Below are 20,807 nucleotides of genomic sequence, written 5' to 3' on the forward strand. Positions count from 1 at the left end.
TTATAAAGTCATGTTTATTCCAGGACTCTCAGTGCCGGGGGGAAATTTGCTTCTGGAAATATTGCACTCAAATATTTTATAGTCACAGCAATACCCACAATCAAAATTTAATCCAACTAACAACACAGAGCATCACAACTGCCCACCCACCTCACGACAGTTCCAGGCGAGGCTTACTTGTTTCCAGGCGCAACTCACACCGCTGGATACACGATGCCTTTGGGTCTCCACTCCTTCGAGATCCCCCTGCTGTCCCACCACCAACCCTCCCAACTCACTGAGCTAGTGGGTCTGAACATTCAAAAGCTGAAATCAAGGCATTTCCAAGGGCGAGTACCTACGGCAGACACTGCCAACAAGCTCTGACTAGACTGCAGGAGCGAGGAAGAGAATTTGGAGAGCGCAGCGTCTGCTCTGACACATCTGCCCACGGGGCACAGAGAGAATAGAGCCAGCAATGTAAGCAGAGAAATCTTTGTCCTTAGGTGACACTGAAGCAATCGACACATGCCAAGACCGTTGCGCAATTAGTATGTTCTTAATTTTGTACCCTCAGAGAAGCAAGTAAGTGTACTTAATCAACTGAAAATAAAGTAACACAAAATAAAGCAACCCAACTAACTAATTAGTTAAAAGACGCCAAATGGAAGCAAAACCAAGTGTCTAATTATATATCATCAGTTCAAGTGTACAACACACTACACACCTATAAAAAAAACATGCCACTTACTAATTTGATCTAAACAATCCATCTAAACACCGCTGTTGAGCAACACTGATGAGAAAAAAAGTTAAGAAACTAACACAATGGCTGAAATCTTTCCAGCGAGTTTCAGGGAGGTATTGTCAGTCCTCTGAAGTTAATTGACAAACTCTAACCAAATTCACAAGATTCAAAGCTTCCTCGGAGAAAATTTCATGCAGCAAAGTTTATTTAAAGACATGACATCAAAAAATTGAAGCATTTTGAGTTTTCCTCCAACATTCCTACATAGAACTGTATATTTCCCTGTACCCTCAGTATTTATTCTCAAAGCAACATATTCTACAAAATCATGAAGCCCCCTGAGAAAATGCTGTAGATAGGTATTAATTCATCAGGGGGTAATTTCTTCCATCCCCATTATGCATTTCTTTGTCCTTCAAGCATTGTCCAACGTTGACATTATCAGTCATGAATGTACAATCTAAATATAAACCACTGAAACTGATCAGATCTTTGACATCACCATTTTAACAGCTTAAAAACTTTGCAGTTTTATGGACAAATATCTTAAAGACAATGAAGTTCTGCTGATATGCATCAGAGGAAAGGCCACCTACATGCTTGTCAAATCCCCATTTTTACTCTAACCTGAACAACTGCTCCAGGAAACAAGAGTCTGTAGGAAGGTGAGGGAAAGGCAAAAGGTAATGGAGCATTTCAGACAATATGAAGTCCCCTTAGACATTTTTCCAAATTCCATTTCATAGAAACTAACTGCCAAATATAATGAATATTTCTGATAAGCTGGTTTTGTTTGTTTTTTTAATTATAAGTCACCATCACTAATTCAGTAATAACACGTCACATTCCAAATCCTTCTAGGTGTCCTGGAAATAGCACCAGCACATTTCGCAGAATGCTGCATTTGCAAATACAATGGAAATTATGTTTTTCCTTATAAAAATCAAAGTAATTGTTATGAGAAATAAGGCATTTTCAGTACAGTATACTGAGCCCAGTAAAATTCAGTCCTTGAGTAGGAACGTAAAAATTTAATTGAATCAGATGGTCTCTTTTTCATTAGAAGCAAAACAGATCCAATATCAGAGTATTTGCCAAGGTATTATCAATAGTCTCATGAAAACAAAGGTAAAAAGACTGAGCCTTTTTGAGTTGTTTAAATACAATTATTGACAATTCAAGGAGACTTTAGGGAAGACTTTAAAAACCATTTTTAGAAATATTCAAGAAACCTTAAGCTGCCCTCAACATGCAAGTTCCCATCAAGCCACATTAGCAGTCCTCTAAAAAACAGAATTAACCAAAAAGATGCTTGGAATTCTTTCTGCATTACACAGACCTTCCCATTCCTCAGCAGTCTGGCATCCCAGCTCTCTCTCATGCCTACACTGAAATCCTTCACCCAACTCTCAGCAGACAGAGCCTACAGTCGAAACCAATCTTCAATGATGCAAGTGAAGAACAACAGGAAGGTCAAATGTACCCTGGTGCAGGTGACCCTACCTACCTCAGCTGAACTCAATTAAACCCACTGCTTTGAGGGCAGAGGTCTATACATACACACACATATAGCGAAATGTGACCCAAGGCCTTCATTCTTGGGTGGAAAAACCAAACAGATTTCATTAACTGTTGCTCTGTATCTCAGCATGCCTCTTTCTGGGTGAACCCTAGTAGCTGGGATTGCCAACCAGGATATAAAAGGAGATGTTAATAATCTCATAGTTCTTTACACCACCTGGAATCCAACACACGCCTCTATCTATCCCACTAAGGTATCTATTACTTCTCTGTTACTCATTCATACCTTGGTATTTCAGCATTAGAGTTGGGCCTGCATTTCAAAGCTCACCATCCCTTCCCCCATAAGGATAGGAGTCAAAGATCTGTGGACAAGCACTTCAAGTCAAACACACCCTTTGCTATTTCAGGCTCTAACATAAGCAGATTACAGCTCAGCTGTGTTCCGTCTGAACTTTTGTTTCTCTCTTGCCAACGCTGCACTAATTATCCCTGACAAAAGACAGACTTTAATTAACTAGCCATGACCAACTTTTATCTATAAACTCTTTCTTCCCATCCGAGTTCTGCCCCTAAGTAGCTATTAAACACCAAATTTTAGCTGTGAGTAATTAGGAGATATTCTTACCACACAGAGCTCATGCAGGATTCAAACAACGCAGCAGACGCTCAGGTCATGGGGGCTGCCAGGGATGCCCTGTCCACGGGAGAAGCCAAGAAGGACCCCTGCCCACAGGACAACCTTTCTACAGACCCAGAGTCCCTGTGCTCTTGCAGCACACACTGTTCCAGGAAGGCTGAGTAGCTGCAACTCAGTGCAATGTGCTTCCCAGTGAGTAAAGACAGACAAGACCTCCGCCTCAAGCTGTTCAGAGGAGAAAGGGCAGATCTTTCCTGACGCCCTTTTATACAGGAGATGTGCAAGCCTGGCTCTTCAAATATGAGAAGCAAGAGCAGAGACAGCTTCAAACAAGGAAGAAAGAGCTCTTGGAACAGGTAACTAAAACGAACACTGAAGGAGAACCTGTAATTTAAATGAAAACCAGGTCGTTGAGCTGGTTCTTTTAACACATCACCTGCTAAGGTGTACTACAGAACCCAAAGAAAGCTGTCCCTCAAGTCCACAGCAGAGCACCAAGGAGATCAGGAGGTTGCTCCTGTAACAGTTTTGCACTTACCTTCTCAACTCTTCTCCTTTCGTGTGGGAGGTGGTGGTCAGGGATGAGACTGGCGAACAGGGAGAACAATCACTGATGCTCTGATTTCAAACAGCACAAGTACTAAAAGACTAAAGCCAAAGCACAATACACCTTTTGTCCATTTAATAAGGATGGTTCCCCCTTGCAGTGCACCTCAGCAGGAATGGGACAGCACTCGCCCAGCAGCAAGGAGAGTCAGATATCTAAGGCTGGCTTCCAGACCAGCCCAGGGGGTTTAACTCACTGAGCCCAAACAAGAGAAACGACAGGAATAAAGGGAGCAGGAGGCAGGACTGACCTTTCCGTAGCAGCACAAACTTAGGGGCTGTGCCATCAGGCCACAAACTCACACTGATGTATGTCTGTAGTACTTTATCTGTGCACATGGAGTTGGATCGCAGCACCTCCTTTTTTAATATCATGATGTTTAACTACTTAACCGAGGTGATCCGCCAAGTTCTGTATGGCAAACACTTGTGAAACCATTTCCTTCCCCAACTGCCTACAACCCACTTAGAGAATTATTTGATTTACACCACAAAGGGAATTCAAACATAGCTCAAGAGCAAATAAAACTTCCTGCACCATACACACACAACCTATATAAGATGTGTGAAAGAACATCAGTGTTTTATTATCCTTGTGACTTTTGTGCACTCAACACCCAACAGCTGGAAGTTTCTTCACAGAGCCAGTCAGAATCATCCCACAAGAACTTCTGAATCACCACAGCAATCAAATATTATTTGAGGGAGATTAACTGGAGTCAGAACATTCAGTTTAGGTTTGAAACAACAAATGCTAATTTTCCAAAACTGATAAGAATTGAGAGGAAAAACTGACTTGAAAGAAACTTTATGTACATTACAATTGTAAGCTCACTTAATTGTATTTTTAAAGAAAACCATAATTGAGAAATTAATCATTCCCTTCTTTGAGAAAGGTTTTTAGCTAAGGTTTCCCTCTAACCTGATACCATACTAAAGAGACAAAAATGTAATGCAGCATAAAAAGGGCGTAAAAAAGTGAAACTAAGAACAGATTAGGAAGAAAATTAACTAGAAGTACAGAAATTTGGTAAGTGAAACCAAGGCTGAAGACAAATCAGACCAAAATAAAAATAACCATGACTTGCAAGCAAATGAAGTGAGCTACTTTTTAAAATAAATTAAGAAGGACTGAACTCTAATAGTGCTATAACCCCACTGGAAAACAGAAGTGAAAACAAGGCTAATGATGCAGCAGAAAACCATTTAATAAATTCTTCCACTCATATTCAGAGGAGGCAAAAAATGCACCTGTATCAAACAGACAGATGAATTATACCCATGGCCAAGTCAGCTTCAAAATCTTGCAAGTAAGTTTTGATTCGAGCCTTTAAGGAAATGCCTGACCTACTGCCAACAACAGGACACAGTAATGCAGAAGGATGGAGGGGAGGCCGTGCTGATCCAGCACCAGCAGGTGAGAGGGAAGCAGGATGCTCAGTGCAATTACATCCCATTAGTAAGGCACAGCTTTCAGACAAAACAAGGCAAAGTCAATGAAGAATTCCAGTAACAAGGAATTGTTCTACATAAAACAGGTCCTGTCAAACAAATCCAAGAGCACTCTCCATTGAGATTACACCTTTGGTTGGCACGACTGCCGCGTTAGCACACGTGTATTCTTCAGCTGACGTCTGACTTGGTACCACGCAGCACTGATAAAAGAGCTCACACTCAGTCAAAATGAAATATCTCCACTGTATGAAGAGCTGGCCCATGAACTGATGGTGGTTTAATCTGGGAGCTGATAACACCGTGTGTGAATCAGCCAGTGGGCACAGACATGTCCTTCTGCCTGACACATGGCACGCCAGCAGGATTTAGTAGCCCTTTGAAAGACTTTTTTATGTGGTCCCAGGGCCAGCAAGGCTTGAACATTAAAGAACAGTAAGAACCAGTGAGCAGAAGCAGAAGCCAGGCAAATCAGAGTTGGGCACAACATTAGAAATGAAAATCCAAAGATTAGCTACTGGAGAAGATGGGATCAGCCAGGGGAGTGAGCAGTATTTCCTCCTCTTATGGAAATATGACTTCATGTGCTCACCAGAAATATAAATTACAAGTAAGCCAGGATAACTTTACCCTTTCTAAAAAAGAACTATAACCTTACTAAATTAAGCATATGCTGTACTGCCTACTGACAATTTTATTAGCTTGCAAAGACCTAGTTGGCATTTGTAAAGAAACCGTTTTCGTCCCCCTTACCCAGAGCAAGTCAGCCTTTGACAAAGTCTTCCTACAGATACAATACAATACCCTAAGCAGAAGGAAAGTGGTTATTGCCCTCTTGCCAAGCTGCCAGGAATCCTCCTCTGGGAGAGGCTTACAGAGGTACCTGGACTGCACACACAGGCGCTGCTGCGAGTCTTGTCAAGTGCTGTGCTGGGAAACCCCCAGACACCTGCAGAGCACTAATAAGACTTCTAGTCCAGCCTCAACTGAAGCAAGCCCCAAACAAGTATCTCCAGTCTGTGTCTTGTTTTCTCAGCTGCAAAACGGGGATAATGAAATACATTGCCTCTGTTAGGTGCTTTGGTCTCCACTAAGGGCAGGGCAACCATCCTGGTTATTCACCATCATACTGGTTATTCACCAATGTTTATTTAATGATTTCCTACTAAAACTGACAGCCTGTCCCAGCCAGTAATGGCAATTATCAGTTCACAGGATCTGTCTGACTGTCCACACTTTACAGTGCAAGTTTTTTCATACTGACCTTTCCAAATTAAGAAGTGCTTAGCAGGTTGAGAGCGAGACTGAAACTAAACCACCACCACTGATCGCTTCTGCTGTGCTCCTGGTCCTGTCAACCTGCCACAGGTCCCCTGCACAGCCCAGGGATGCTCCCTCTGTCCCATTCCCAGACAGGTTCTTCCACTCAGCTCCTTACCCCCCACCAGCACTTTTACCCCTTGAAGCTGAGTTAGTTCTTGTTGCCCACATTAACTTTTCCCTTGCTACAGCAGGCTGAAATCTCATCAGAACAATAAGATCAACTCCAACATACTTTGCACCAACTCAACCACAACTGAGCAAGTGGCCACAATGCAAGATGCCATTCCCAGTCGTTTCATTAATTTCCCAGCCACTGACTTTTTAAATTAAAAAAAAACAAAAACCAAAAAAAACCAAAAAAACCCAACACCAAAACCCACTTTTAAGTGCACTGGCTTATTGTGATTTTTAATTAGCGACAGGATTTCAGATAGTGCACACCCATGGCCCCAAAAGGGGGGTGAGGGGAGTACGTGTATGTGCTTGTGAAACTATTGTTCCTCCCTCAATACAGCTCATCCTCCAGCCCCATCCAAGTTCCCAGCTGCCCAGTCACACAACTTTAAAAGTCAACAGCTGGGTGTTTTATAACCCTGGAGAACTCCCAAGCCAATCCTTACATCGCTGGCAAGGAGCCCTGGCCAAAGCCTGAGGACCCTGCAGGGACTGTTCCCGCCCCACCACGCTGTTCACCTTCCTCCTTCAGCCTCCTGCTCACAAAGGCAAAGTCCACGCTCACAAGCCCTGCACAGTGTTTTGTAAGCAGTAAGTGATAGAGGCAGGAGGACTGAATTGCATTGGGCAGTGGCTGGGATCCAGGATCTGCAACCATCTGGAAGTTTGCTTGGCTTTTGTTTCCATCTCCATGATGGATGGAAACAAGCTCCCAGTTCTTCTGCATTAACATAAAGACAATTAAAACAACTTTCCCCCCCAAGTAGCTCAGAAATGAAAGCAAATCACACAAGCTTAAATGAGACAGTGTTGATAATATATTTAAGTAAAACCTGACTCTTTGGAACAAAACAACAACAAAAAAAAACCCAACCAACCAACACAAAACAAAACCACCCCAAAACAAAAGCTCAGTTCAATCACAGAAAACAGCTTTGTCAACAAGTTCCTGTGACTCCTATTGCAGAGGAAAAAAGCTCAGATGAAAGCCTGCAGAAGGACTCACTGCATCCTTCTTTCTCCAAAGAAATATTAACTTCTGTCTGACACAAAAGCATTTCTGTTGAGAGAGGGAACACCACAGGTCAGTATTAAAGCAATTTCAGTGTAGCTACCAAGCAATTAGCTGGATAATACCTTCTCTACATGCTGATTTTTCCTTTTCCAGAGTCCTGGTGCAAGCAGAACTACTCATTTGTCGTTTCTACAGCCACTTCTGAAGTTGCAGGTGACCCAATTTAGAGTTTCCTTTTCTCATCACTGAAAGTACTTCAACTTTACCACTGCACATTTGTACACTAATTTATTTCACTTTTTTCAAAGCTTTTACCTTGTATTTCAGCCTAACTTCCACCTTCTATCAGCAATATAAATCCAGATATTTTGGTTTTTATATATTTAAACTCCTATTTGTATAACTCTGATCTTGATACTTTTTTTTCTTAAGCCAAAGTATAAACAAAATTTATATTGCATTCTGATTTTACTTTGAAGTCTGTGATTATCCTGAAGTTAACATGCTCCTTCCTAGAGATTATCTTTAGCAGAGTTTTGGATACAAACCTCTGGCCTTTACTCTGATAAGTGATCCACCACTTTCCCAAAGTGGTTTTGGAAAGCACCTTTATTGTTTGACCTGATGTTCAAAGCTCTTCGAAAGCTGGCCATCTGTTTTCCTGAAACTATGTTATAGTCAAGACCTTCTATTAAATACAAGTACCAGTAAAAGGACATAGAAATGAACTTCCACCATGACTGCAGCCTTACTGAAGTTTCTCTACCAGTACTGTCCAGCTCCGCACACACGTAACTTCAGATGCAAGCAGACTTGGGAAATAAAGTATTTTTATTATGTCAATTCATTAAAAATTAAGGATCAGGTTTATCTATATTGTTGCTGCTGCTGCAATGAATGCCTACAGTACTTTCATCACACGATATTCCAGCTCCTTTTCTGTCCTCCCACTTCCTTGAAATCGCTCTGCCACGTGTACACTCCTTACTCATATATGGGAATGCTACAGCCACATCCTCTTTGATATCCTCGCATAAAGCCCTGCACATTGAAATTATTGATGTCTTTCTGCTTGCCGTAAGATGGCTCCTGTTTGGATAGCTGGGCTGGTTTTGGACTGACCTTATTGATCAAATTCTCAAAAAGTTCTTATTTACTGACATCTTGCATCCACGCGTTCATCCAAGCCAACACCAGCTTTTGGCTTAAACAGCCCTGTACGCCTTCACACTGTTTACCTCTCTGATGGATTCAGAGATAGTGAAGTTCATTGGAACGTTCTTCCTGTTAAATATTTCTCCACCTCATCTTACGAGAAAGGTTTTCTACACTTCCAGTCATGCCTGTAACCCCCGCCCGTAACTCCACCACTTCAAATTTACCCATCTTTCACTAACGTGGGTGAACAGAATGCACACGTTTTCCAGAAGAAGTCCCAGAGGGACTTGCAGAATAGTATTAATCTCCCTTCCCATCTCTATGAAAGGCAAAATAAAAGTCCCTCCCTTTGGAGGGAGGGGTGATGGAGCCTTTTTTCATGGCTGTATCACCACTAACAGACCACGCTCACGCTACGGCCGAGCAGAGCAAGTAGCTGCACAGTAAAATCTCCATAACTGCTTTAAGAAACCTCAGCGCTAATATTGATCACCGAGGTCACCAAGAGATGATGTTGGCAGAAAAACAAAGAAAACCTCTGTCTAATATACTAGAAGCGATAAAAATGCTATTTTTCCGTTTCTTCCTCCCAACTGTGCATTTTACACACAAGGAGAGAAGAGTTGTTGCTTCCCCCTCCCATCTGCCAAATCCCTCTGCATTTTTCAAAAATGCACAAGTTGAATATTGCAAAGTATTTTCTGCAAAAAGTAGGGATGTGCAAAAATCCTAAATCGCTGATACTTCATACAGTACGTAGCTAATATAAAATACTCGCTGAAGAACCAGTCAAACCTACTTCAAAGTTTTTAAGGAAAGTCAGCTTGTTAAATTTCCTTCATTTGAATCACCTAACTTTTGCATACAGCTCCCTCAAATTGCCTTGCACTCGCCAGGCAGTAGGATCAGTGGCAAGAACAGTCCTGGCAGGGGGCACAGGCAGCACCTCACTGCACCCCTGCCCGAGCAGTGACAAGGCTCCTGCCCAGCCACCCTGGGCCCTTCAGGGAAACACCACACCATACTTACACCTCACTGCTCCATGGAGCCAGGACACTTTAAATAAAAATGTATATGTATGTAATTCACGGGAAATAACTCTCCTGGGGACAGAACAGGAGGCAAGTTGACAGATCCGATCTGCCATCCCCATGTACTTTCTAACGTGAGTTGCAAAACCTCTTCTCGCCATGTGAGGTTAGTCCAGGCACTGGGCCAAGGCTTTGCATTTCCCTCCCAAAGTGAAAGGGCAGATCTCCCACTGCCACGTCGCTAACCCAGAGCCAGAAAGCAGCACCTCATCCCTGCCCAGCACTGCCCAAAGCTCTGCAGCTGCAGGGAAACCACGTCACTGCTGGTAACGAGACGATATCAAATCTGCTCAAAGGTGGTACTATCGCTGTTCAAGTAGACTCAATCATGTAAGAGAGCATTTTATTATATTTGCTTGTATTTCATTGAGAGGACGTCACAATATTAAACTATGGCAGGGCCACAAATAATACAGTCGATCCACTTGCAAACTATTTCCTACATTATTATTTTCCATGTCCTCACATATCCATATTTTCTACCTCCCAATTCTTACATGTCAGAAGATACTATAACCACTTATTCACTCCCTTTTGTTCCCTTGCACTAATGAAACAATTGAGAATGTACTGAAATCAATATGTTATAGTCTAGAAAAATCTAAGGAAGGAAGATAGGAATAGAGAACTAAGGAATTACTAAGACAAGCAGGGACAAGACTGGAATAATCTAGAAGGTCTGAAAAACTGAAAAACTTCTCACAGCAACTTTTTAGAGCATAATATCATCCTGTTGGACTGCATGATCAACAAATGCCAAAAGGAAGTGAAACCGTTGGTGTCTAACTTCGGAGTTTTATATCCACAAATACTGCCTTTGCAGTAACATAGCAGCTCTCACACATCCACTGAAGCAACCTATTCAGACGCACAAAAATTCAAATGTAGCCGCCTTGTACGTTACACAGATTGTGGTTACAGAAGTATCTGAACTAGTTGACTCTAATGTTTTATCCAGAAGCCAGAAGTGGCTGCTGTGGAAGAGATCAGAGACCCTTTTGGTGGCACTTGGTAGGATTGCCTAATTTCCACCACATCACCATTTCCTGCCCACTGAACAAGGCAGCTGGAACAGCTGGACAAGCACGTCCAGTTCTGTTAATCAAGAGGGCAAAGGGTAAAGATAAAACACCACACACACGAGAGCTTGTAGAGAGAAGACACTTAAATTAGGTAACAAGCCCATTCCCCTCCATTTCAGATAACCTCACAGTCGTGGGTGTACAGTGCCCTGAATGCTGCCTGCAGTGCTCACTGACCTGAGGGACAGGCTTCAAATCAACAAAAAGTTTGCACTGTATGTCTAACAAAGTCACAGAGGATGTTTATCTTTCATGCAATCCCTGAAAGCACCAGCGAACGTAACAAGCAGTAATAAAGATCTGTTAGAGCAGCATATGGAGTTGCAAAAATAAATATGTGCAGGGCAGAAACAAACAAGTTACTTCTGCCACCAGCTGACATACACAAAACAAGGATTAAGGCTTGGATTGTAGACTCATGAAGCGGTTTGGGTTCAAAGGTACCTTAAAGACCATCTAGTTCCAATCCCCTGCCATGGGCAGGGACACCTTCCACTAGACCAGGTTACTCCAAACCCCATCCAGCCTGGCCTTGAATACTCCCAAGTAATGGGTCATCCACAGCTTCTCTGGGCAACCTGTGCCAGGGCCGTACCACCCTCATAGTGAAGAATTTCTTTCTAATACCTAAGTTAAAACTGCCCTCTTTCAGTCAATTTTCTCCAGTTTTACATCAAAATCTACAAAACTTTTGCTTTATTAAAAAAAAAAAAAATCCCAGAATTCCTCTTTAGCCATACTATTTCTTATGTATTGGTTATGGTCAGCTATGAATAACGTAACCCACACGTTCAGCAGCAAGTCCTGTACCAGTGCGGTTCTAGACCTTCATGAAGCAAAACTGGAACCTATGATCTAGTAGTAAAACACTCAGTGAGCCAAATGCTGCTTCCTTGTTATGGCACTTTAACTTCCCAGGATGGCAGGAAGAGTTTAGAGCCACAGAGTACTGTGCAAGAGTAATCCAACAAGACATAACCTGTGTCTCTGGTGAAATCCATAGGATATTTCTTACTTCTGAACTTAAGACACTATTACCTCAACAACATCTAAGTTAACCACAATGTGATATACAAAGTCATTTTGGTTTGATCCTTTGAGGTTTCTCTTTTGTTTCTGTTTGTTGCTTTGAGGTCCTGCTGAACCAAAATGTAATTTAGTTTTATAACAAATAAACCAAAAGAAGAAGGTACAAATAGACAGTTACATAATGAGGCACTATGGGTATGAACTACCTCCTTGAGTGTAAACAAAACACAGAAGTATCAGAAAATCAGGTTTCACTTCTGCTTATGCTGAGAGTGACTTTCACCAGTGTTACCTAAGACCAGGAAAGCATTTACAGTAACCTAAAATCACTAACTTCTGATTAGGGAACAGTGAGAAAATGACTGTGTCAAGCTAACTTATGAACATATCAACTTATATAATGAATTGCTATATAAAATTAACTTTCTATCCTCAAAACAGCCAACATACATTTCCTGCCAGTACAAAACAGGGTTGCACTCTTCAAAGCAGAGCTGACAGCCTGCAGGGTCACAGTGCACAAAGCAAGTAGGGCTCATTCTTTTGGCTACCAAGTCATTTTGCACTGATCCAGAATCTTAAGTGTTGGTTGACTCCAGAATTTATACAGGAGATAATTTGTGACACTGGTGACGTTTTCCTTTCCTCCTTCATACCACATAAAGGTCACTCATTTACTAGGAGACAACATATACGCATGTTCATACATCAATACAAACATCGTGAAGCACCCTTCTCTCATGGACAGACAACTTAGACTCAACCCTATGAATTACAATAAATTTAGATTTATTTTTCCATCCCTTTCCCATAAAAAACACTAACCTACCCACAGCTCAGCCTGCTTTCTGGGTAACTCTTCAAGCCTAAACTCTCCACAGAATATTTGTAGCTTAACTCCTTCCAACGCTGCTACATGACAGTCAGAACACAAGGCACCTCACTGCATTTCCAATCTCCCATTTCCTTCCCTATAATTTCTCATCCACAAACGCCCTTATCAACCATGTCAGAAAACTTCTGACCCTTTCCTCAGAACCAGCTTGTGAAGATGACCATGGACTTTCTTCTCCCTCCATGGCTGGCTGGCAAATATCAACAATGCCTCAACATATGATCCAAAACGCAGTGCCCCACGGTCCTGTCAGATCAGACCCCTTAAACTCTTCTGAAGTACTTGGCGACCACATCCCACAGGACTCCTGGGTCGCTTGGATCCAAGATACAGCCACCTTGGCTGCAGTGCTGGCCACACCCCCACTACACATGTGGATGGACATGTTCCTCCCATCCAACAGCCTGGTGTCCACATGCCTGCACTTTTAGTCATGCCAAGGCCACATGTCACACCCACTGCATGAACAAGAGCATGAAGTCAGAAGGAAGAGGACGGAAGGGAATGCAGTGTCCCACAAACACAGATCTGCTGCCCCTCCCTTGCCCACATCTGAAGCATTCAAGAACAGCCAGCAAAGGGCAAACACTGCGCCAAATTAAGTATTGTGTCTCTGGTTGCTCAGTTCCCCACACACAGGGCTTGTCAGATGGTGCTGGCTGCTCAGGAGAGGTTCTGCTTCTACAACACCAAATGCTGCCCCCTGAGACTCCAGTCTGGAGTGTGAGAGCACGAGCAACCTCACTGCATGGCTGATGATCACCTTCAACAGTTGTCCAACCAACAGAACATAAATCAGAGATACAACTAAAAGGAAAATCCTATCACTCTATCAGAAATCACGGGTGGCCAATGAATAAGCATGCTGAAGAAAGGATGGGCAAGTGGGACACTGAGAAAAACAGAAGACCTACAAATAAAAAAAAACCTCATTAGAGCAGAAGCCAATTCTGTAAAAACCAGAGTAAGAAAAAGTTGTTTTCTTTCACTTGCTTTTCTTTGAGCTGCCACAGCTTCTAACACTTTCCAGCACAAGAAAATAAAGACTTGTTGCTCTCCCCTCCCCAAGGCAGGCTTGGAAAACAAATTTCCTAGTTAACCTGCCAAAGCAGAAGATGTGACAGCAGCCGAGTGTCCCTCTGCCCTGCTCAGGGGATGACTCAGTGGAAATCAGCCCTCAAGAAACGTGTTGTCATCCTTCAGTCAGTGCAACCAAATAGGAACAAATTCCTCACCTTAAAAGCCAAGGCTTCCAAGGTAACCACAGTTCAATACAACATTGTATAATAGAGAAACAGCACCAAAACATTTTGATGAAAAAAAAAACCAGTTTATTTTCAACCCCTTTTTTCAATTTTTAATACAATTAATAAAAATGTATCTACTTCAACGAGATTATAAAAGTCACTTCCTGAGAGCTTTAAAGTAGCACAAAAGAACAGGCTACTCACGTGTGCTGAAGTGAAGTAAGAACTGGGGAAAACAAGACCAACATTTCAATTGTTCAAGCCAACCAAACACACAACTCAAAGCCAAACACCAACCATGATCTGTCTGCTACGAGAACAGAGGAATGGCCACGTGCATGTGTGCAACTGGGTCTCAAACTTGCATCCAGTTCAAATACTTCTAAAAGCATCAGGTACATGGTATATCCCCATTTGCCTTATCTTGTCACAAAAGGAGGAATTTTCTCCACCTTCCACTTCAGTCTAAGCCATTATTCCTGATACTTTAACATCAAATGAAAGACAGGATATTGAGTCCCCCAGTAAAGCAACACCCTTTACACAGTCAGTCAAGCCCAAGCTGTGCCTTTGCTTTTCAAACTCACTGTTTCTATCAGTACTTACAGACAAAAAAGCACTATTTGGGCATTATATACAACAAATAATCCACAAGCTCTGCAGTTCCAACTGGGTCCCTTGTATTCTGTTAGTTTATTTTAATGAAGTGATGCTTCTGATTGCCATACATTTGCTGGTAACAAGACACTGACATCAATTTTTTTCTCTTCTGTGAGCTGACATTACTTAATTCCCCAAAAATCCTGGTTGACCTGAAGGAAACCTACTCAAGGCTCTCATTATCCACAACTGCTATCATCTTTTCTTCTCTGCTGCATTATTCCACATCAATAAATACATAAGGAGCAGAGCAATGCATTATACTGAGTAACATACCCAGATCAGTTCAAGTGTCTGCAAGCATAAGGTCACTTATCTTACATGAAGTGCCATTGAATAGGCACAAACTTCCATAATAAAAGGTAATTTACAAAGTGGAATAAATTCTAGCAACTAACTACTCTTACACTAAAGAAAAATCGTAAGGTGATCCTGAAACAAATCAGAACAACTCTGCTCCTACGCTGTTTCTGCTATCAAGGTCCAAAACAATCACACCATCTTCACTGTAATATTGGGTTTGACTAAAGACTTGTGCAGAAATACTTGGGGCAAAGGATAACGCTGGGATATGGGTTATAAATATTAGCATTTTCTTAGTGGCTGAGTGGGGAACAGAGAGCAACCATGTAAAATTGACACAGCTGCACAGAGGCCCAGAGAACCTACAAACTAAGCAGAACACATTGATTTTGCTAGTTTAGATTAAAAGCGTGGGGGAAATCTGTCCACAACATCCCAAGGATCTCTGAGGGTGGCGAGGGTCACCTAAAATTGTTGCTTATTTAAGTTTTTATTAACCTCTCGAGAGCAATTTCTTTTTCTCTCTTCAAAGTATTCCATATGAAACACTCCTGAAAACATGAAGTATATATTTAAATACATATATACACACATACACATGGTCTATTATTAGAGTCCTTTGCAAGGACCTAATAATAGAAATGTCCATAATAACGTATAAGGCAATGATAAGAGCCTGGGATGTAAAGCATGCTTTAAGGTATGTGCATTGCTGCCACAGAACTGCTATACACTAAGTCAACACAGAGAAATCAGGCAAGCCTATCACCTTCATCTTCAGGGAATTCAAGTGTTTGCTTTCAGTTATTCTAAATCTAACAAACAAAAACCAAACCACAGCAGCGGAAACTCTGCTCCTGAACCCATCTTGTCATTCTACTGAGTAGTTTCTAGAACTAGGAGCAGATGCCAAAACAAGCAAATGCCACGTATCAGTATTAGCTGTCGTTTTTTTCTCTTAAAAAAAAAAATTATAAAATACGTGCTTAATTACCCAGGATTGTTTGTTGCTTCATATTATACATAGCTGCATGGTTTACTAAGCAGAGTATCCACATGGTAACTTTCAGTATATCACAATTATAAACTGTCACCACTAGAAAAACAAATAAAGAATGTTTCTTATACAGTTGGTGTTGCAGTTGGCTTTTTGTCTGTTATCTGCTAACAAACACCACAATTTACTTGTAAACAAAGGATTCTTCAGATCAAACGCAGAAAGTATGTCACTGGAGAAGCCCTGTTTTTTAACCTCTAAGCTCAGGGAAAGCCATCCTTTCCCAATTACAAGCACCGCAAAGATCTCTGCTCAAAGCTGCACTACCTGGGACCTCCAGGGAATATTCGTGCTCAGGAACAGATTCTAACACAGGCGACGTGTTCCTCGTGTACTTGCTCAACTGCGCCGTCATTTTTCATCCAGAGCAGAGCACAGATTTAACATCAGCAGCAGCATTTCTGAAAGGCAACTCATCTCTCCCAACGCTCTTAGAAATTCCACAATAAATCACGTTTAATTAGTTTGTGCCCTTTTTTTTTTCCTGGCTGTCTGGAATCCAACAGAGAGGGGGCTTCCAACTTTAATTTTGCAAAGAGATGCTTAGAATAAACTGATAGAAAATACAAACCACCATAGCCCCACTGGAAGCTGTTTGGAGTTATCTGCTCGCTGACACACCAGCATTCCTGCCTGTAGATGGCCTGTTACCGTTGTGTATCCAGCGGCTCCTATTTCCACTGCCTTGTTTGAAGAACTTCCCTCTTCCCACATACCTTCCATCTCCAGGGACGGATCACACAGGGACACTAAGCCTTGCCCGTAAACAACGCGAGTTTTGATACTCCTGTTTCCAAAGGATCCTCCACCGCTCCACGCCGCTGTTCAGTGGCACGGAGACGATCACCGAGGCACAAACCCTCTGGGCAACGCTTGAGAAACTCTTTGCCTCGCTGGTGTTTTGCACAGCTGAGATTTACACAGGGCTCTGCTGGCTGCCTCTGCTATTTATTTTATTTGCTGTACACTAAAGGCTACTGCAAACAAATGGGACTTCGATAACTTGCGGCATGTAGCACAAACCCATCCCAGCGTGCTGGGACAGCTGTTTCCAGACTCAACAACCCGTTAACCACATCCTTGGTGGAGAGATAGGATGCTCTCCCAGGGTGTCCCGAACTGCCACTCGTGCTGCTCACAGAGGTCACTCCATCTTCCCTCATGTCTTTCCTTCTGAGGGGAGTGGTAGACTACACTGAGAAAAGCACTGAGGAGAATAATTTGTTTTATTCAGCTGTGTTTGGGCTCTGGGCCTTTTATGTAATTATACGTATTTAGTAAGAATTAAGATCCTCACACTACAAATATTTATTCATACTGTAAACTTTGGTTCTGCACTAGCACTCACCAGACTGACAACTTACATTTTTGAGGGAAAAAGACAATTATACTCATTAGAAAGTTCATGAATACAACCACACACGTGCAGAAGTTTGCTGCATCATCTGTATATATTTTCTTGCACAGATTTATGAACTGCCTAAGTTTGACTGCCCTGAACTGCTTCTCTCTCTCAAAGGACTTAAAAAAAAAAATCTACAAAGTGAAGAGAAAAAAACAAATTCTCTGCTCAGAAAAAGTTATAATAGAGAAATCTTTTTCAGTTCACTAAGAACTACACATAGGAAAAAAAACAAAAGGTATTAGGATAAATGCACTTCAGATTGGAAGTTACAGACTTCTCGTAAAGATAAAATGCTTGCAGTATGGAGTTACAGCTCAGAGCTTCTTGGCTATAGCAGAATATCAGCTTATTTTGGTTGCTAACTTCCTTCATTTCTTATCCTTTGGTCAATTATAGGCTAAGAGTATGAAAAACCCTCTCACTGCTGTCACAGCAGTGACCTTAAACCCAAACCAGATGAGCCCTGATGGTTCAGAAATAAAATTAAAAAATAAAATCAAAATTAAAAAATTGAAAAATATATTAACTTCTACACAGACTTATCCCTGAGCTACATTATAAGCATAAGAGCAGCTAAAAGACACCGAACTGGGAAGAACAATACACGGCACTTCTGGGGCAGCAGACGTTTCTGCCACAGCAGGGTCCCGATACAACCACAAATCACAACTGCTTTAAAACTAACGAGAGGGAACCACAAAGTGCTGAAGATTAAGAGAAAAGCACTAACAGACCGCTTCTGTGCGAGACCCGAAATGACCCCGGGAACACCGCCAAGAATCATTTTCTTACTGGTAGCACCGGCAGCATATTCTCTTACAGCTGAGAAAGACACACAGGTGGTAGGTGGGCGAGATCAGCAGTGGACGGGGCGAGAGGAGCAAGATGCCTCCACCCAGGAGGCAGCCCACTGCCCATTCCTGAGGTTTATGGAAGCGATGCCCTTATCTGGATTTCCAGCCAAGCACACATTGTGTCATCCACGTCCAGACCAGCCGCTCCCCATCGGAATGGAGCTGAGCCCCAGACCAGGGCAGGCATCGAGGCACTGCCAGGCCTGGCAGTCTCAACCTTTTTTAAGCAAGCTCTGCTGCCAACAAAGTTGAAAGATAGGGTTCTACACTTGAAAAATCCGTGGAAGTCTGAAATCCCATTACCTAGCACATTGTTAAACTCGAGTTAGACTGGTTTGGCACCTTTCAGGAACGTACTAGCTGAGCCCCGCGTTCCACAGGGTAAGTGGTTAGGGGATACAGCAGATGTGGTCAGGACACAGGGAAACGGGACACGTGAATCCTCACAAATCTAGCACGGAGTTCAAACAGCAAAGAGAAAAAACCCCAAGTAAACAAAAACCAGCCGACAAGAAACTCCAATCTCTCCCTCCCTTAGTCCCCCATCCGTGATGGGGTAACTACCACTTTAAGGAGTTAGACCAGTACTTTTAGATACTCAAAGGACACAAAGAAATGCAAATGAAATACAAAATTACTAATATGGAGAGAGGTAGGCTTGCCCCGCGCCTTCTATTCGACAAATATAGACGGGATAAATGGTTTGTTACATTTAACTCCAAGCCGCGCAACCTTCGCCAAAACCTTATTTAAATAGAACATTTCTGAGAACCGGGAAAGGGGGGAGGGATGCAGCTGTGGTCTTAACCTAAGAGAGGTTAAGCTTTTAAAAGAGTTGTTCTTTTTTTCGCTCCGTCTGCTGGTCGCATGCCATTTTAAAAAGGTGTCTGGCAGGCAAAATAAAAAGTTTCCAGGGCTTTCCTTCCCAAAGCCGCCTCTGCCAGGAGCCGGGCGGGGAAGGACGGGGCCGGGAAAAAGACGGTCGCGCCTTTCTCCGGCTTTTTCCTCCAACGTACCCGCTGGATCCAGGCGTTCCGGAGGCGGAGGAGCCCCCCTCGGTTCCTCCACCTGCCCGCACCCCGGTCCGGGCAGCGGGGCCGCCGAGCGGGGCGCGGCTGCGGCGGGCACACACCGCACACACCCGCGGTGCCGCCGGGCCCCGCCAGCACCGGCCGCTCCCGCACCGACCCTGCGGGCGGGCAGGCAGGGAGGGCGGCGGCGATGACAGCGGCGGGGCCGGCAGCCCCCCGGGACAGCCGGGCGGTGCTGGAGCGCCCGTCCCGCCGCCAGCTCCGAGCGGGGCGCGCCGGGGCCGCTCCCGCCCGCCCGCGGGGCGCTCCCCGAGGCGGGGGGAGCCGGAGGGGGCGCGCACGGAAACTTTCCACCGAGCGCGGCCGCGGTCCCGCCGCCGAACAAAAGAGCCGGGACCGGCAGCGGCGCCGCGGGGCGGGGGACGCCGCTCCCGGGCGCTCCGAGCCAAGCGGAGCCGCGGGGCTCCCCCCAAACTCCCCCCGCCCAGGACCCGCTTCTCCCGCAGCGCCGCCGCGTCCTTACCTGCGGGAGGGCGGTGCGGGGCGCCGGGCGGCGAGTCCCGGTTAGCTGGAGCGAGTGCCGGGAGGGCTCGGCGGGGATTCCGCCATGTCAGTGATGTCGGCACCACATGGGGCCCCGGCCGGCCCACGCTACCGCGCACTCTGGAGTAGCGGCTCCCGCCGAAAAGGCGGCCGAGGCGGGCGTGGGGCGCCGGCCCGCCCGCTCCGCCCCCGGCCCGCCCTGCCCCGGGACGGCCCCGCCGCCGCCTCCGCCCGCCGGGGGCGGGCGAGACCAGAGGGGAGGGCGCGGCCGCTCCGCTCGCCCCCGCGATTCGTCGTGCCCCGTCAGCCCCGAGTCCCTCCTGGTTTGCTCGTCGTGACTTAGAATCGCGGAATAATGGAATCACCGAGTCACAGGAAAGGTCGGAAGAGACCTCCGAGGTCTTCCAGTCCAGCCGCCAACCCCGCAGTACCGTCATAACCCCTAAACCACCTCACCCAGACGCCTCTTGAGCACCTCCAGGAATGGTGACTTCACCACCCCCGCCCAGGCAACCTATTCCAAGCTTGACCACCCTAACAGTGAAATTTTTGTTTTTTCTAAAAGCTAATCTGAATCTCCCCAGTCTCAGCTTTGGGCCATTTCTTCTGGTTCTCTCCTGTAGGCATGGCAGAAGAGATCGGCCGTCACCTCACTACAGCCTCCGTTCAGATAGTTGTGGAGAGCAATGAGATCCCCACTGAGCCTCCTCTTCTCGAGACTGAACAAACCCAGCTGTCTCAGCCATTCCTCCTAAGACATGTTTTCTAAACCTTTCCCTTAATACTGAATATCACCCCTGGGCCATACATCACCCACCTAGCCTCCTCCTGCCCACCCAGTGGCCCTGACCACCCTGGCAAGCAAGAAAAAATCATCCTGGTGGCTGTGATGGACATTGTACCAGTCATCACCAAAATGCTGAGGGGGAAGCCCCTCATCCAAGCGGTTTCAGGCTGAGGTCAGCATGTCAGAAGACCAGGGCTTCTCCCTGTG

At 44.3% G+C, this 20,807-nt stretch overlaps 1 protein-coding gene across 2 annotated transcripts in view; it reads right to left on the reverse strand.

The window, feature by feature from the left end:
- The window catches only part of FNDC3B (fibronectin type III domain containing 3B), a 188,062-nt gene extending 168,115 nt beyond the window's left edge, over window positions 1–19,947 (reverse strand). Inside the window, exon 1 of one of the 2 annotated variants that reach the window (XM_050308081.1) lies at window positions 19,794–19,947. The gene's annotated coding sequence lies outside the window, so the exon portion shown is untranslated. Of the gene's footprint in view, window positions 1–16,696; window positions 16,896–19,793 lie in introns of those variants that run through there. The other variant, XM_050308082.1, reaches the window with a different exon arrangement.
- Between the last annotated feature and the right edge of the window lie 860 nt (window positions 19,948–20,807).

Source organism: Myiozetetes cayanensis, unplaced genomic scaffold (assembly GCF_022539395.1).
Source record: "Myiozetetes cayanensis isolate MyiCay16 unplaced genomic scaffold, myiCay2020 scf13, whole genome shotgun sequence".
Lineage (NCBI taxonomy): Eukaryota > Metazoa > Chordata > Aves > Passeriformes > Tyrannidae > Myiozetetes > Myiozetetes cayanensis.